The sequence below is a fragment of the Aplysia californica genome, unplaced genomic scaffold, assembly GCF_000002075.1.
Source record: "Aplysia californica isolate F4 #8 unplaced genomic scaffold, AplCal3.0 scaffold00599, whole genome shotgun sequence".
Classification (NCBI taxonomy): Eukaryota; Metazoa; Mollusca; class Gastropoda; order Aplysiida; family Aplysiidae; genus Aplysia; species Aplysia californica.
Genome location: NW_004797869.1, coordinates 357,613 through 359,745, shown reverse-complemented (window position 1 = coordinate 359,745; position 2,133 = coordinate 357,613).

Here is a 2,133-nt window from a genome sequence, read left to right as displayed (position 1 = left end):
TATGTAAGTATGTAAGTATGTAAGTATGCAAGTACGTATGTAAGTATGTAAGTAAGTAAGTAAGTACGTTAGTATGTAAGTACGTAAGTAAGTACATAAGTATGTAAGTACATTTAAGTACGTAAGTATGTAAGTACATTAGTATAAATGTTTAACATCATTTTCAACACTTCCCGGTCCTTAGTAAGTGAGATGTGTTAGGGTTAAAAGTCCCTTTCAACACTTATCGGTCCTTAGTAAATAACTATAATGAATAGCGAGCTGTGATGGCTGATGTCTGTTGAGGATCTGGCTCTTGATGATTATAAAAGTCTAAGTCTTGGCGATTCTGACATCCCTAATGGGGTATAACATATTAATTTTAGTAAAGGTTTTATGGCACTTGCAACATAATTAGATCATATAAATGCCGAAGGTTAGAGGTATTACAGGAGAGTAGCAAGCACGAAAATGAAGGAGGAGAGATCAGGATGATAGATGTTCGATAGGAAATAAGAAGCAAACCACACCAGAGCACCCGCAAACCACCCGCGTACAATATTATGAAGCCTACAACTGAACGCCATCCGGAAACGACCAAGCGCATTTGTCGACATTTACCTGGAGGAAAAACTTAGATTCGAAACTTTAAAAAGGACGACATCGACGACGACAACACTCACAACGACACAAAGATACAACGACAACAGCTTCCACAGCAGCAGGAATAGCACCACAGTAACACCAATGACTACAACAATATTTTCAAAAGCAACAATTTTAGAGTTATAAAATTACCAGAGGCAAATCGGCTACATAGTCAGACAGCCACTGCTTTTGCTCCTTAATTTGGTAACATCGTTGTAGTTAAATTCACCCATATCGTAGGTAGGCCTTTTGAACTTACTAAATTAAATAATACGACGTTTATAGAAGCACCAATGGTATACAATTACTCTGTACACCCTTCTCAGGCCACTCTCATGTGCAGTCACAAGCACTGATTATGTGTAAGCATATAATCAGACTGATAGAGTCTATTTTTTAAAAAAGGTGAGAGGGAGGGGGGAGGGGAACCAAGTCTTAATCATCTTATGGCTGTTGTGAAAGCTTGTTTTTTTTTCTCGACTTTGTACTGCCGTATAATTAGGTCATTGCGCGATTATGGTATCGGCTTCTGAAAGGTAAGATGAAAGCAGCCAAATTTAAATAAATTAATAATACTAACACATTTTCATAAATATCCTCTCTGTTTCTTTGCCATCTGTTTGTGTATTCACAACTTTTGTTAAATTTGCTGTCAAAAAATCTTTAGACAATAATTATTCCCACAGCATGTTTAAAAGTTATAATTTTGCCTAAAGCAACCTAACATGGGAATAAATATTTGATATGAAATTTTGTTGCTTCTTTTGGCGGGTGGACGTACGTAATATGAATTCAGGACTTGTTTTCATTCACAGCTCAATCTGTGATGAGAAATTGTGTTAATTATGTTCCTATTTAGAGAAATCTTTCAGTATGTAGCCTCATATTTTGTAATACTATTGCTTTCTGGTTGTTGTTTTTGGTTGTTTTTCAAAATTAATAGATGTGTGTTTTTTACACTTCCGGTCGACACAATTTAGGAGACGAGCTTCCAAACCTGCTTACCAGGGCCATCTTGGGCTGAGAGGGATACATCTCGGCAGAAAGACTGAGATACTCGATTAATATATTTTTCTCTTCCCAAGGGAACCGAACTCAGGTGTCTCTTGTGCGACGGAGAGGCGCGTAGCCGCTACATCCCAGACTCCAGTAGCCTCAACTCCGTCTGATTCCTTCTCACTTTGATAACCCTGTCAAAACAAATCAGTCTTCGCTCTTGACAATCACAACAACAACTACAACTTCCACAGTAACAACAGCACAAAAACTATACAATCCGTGAAGAAAGAAAGAAAGAAAGAAAGAAAGAAAGAAAGAAAGAAAGAAAGAAAGAAAAAGAAAAGACAGAAAAAAATTAATTAATTTAAAAATGCACCATCGCTCACAACAGCATCATCATCATCATCATCATCATCATTATCATCATCATCATCATCAACAACAAACAACAACAAAAAAAACCCCCAAAAGCAACTGAATCAGAAACAGCAATATAGACAAGAGAGA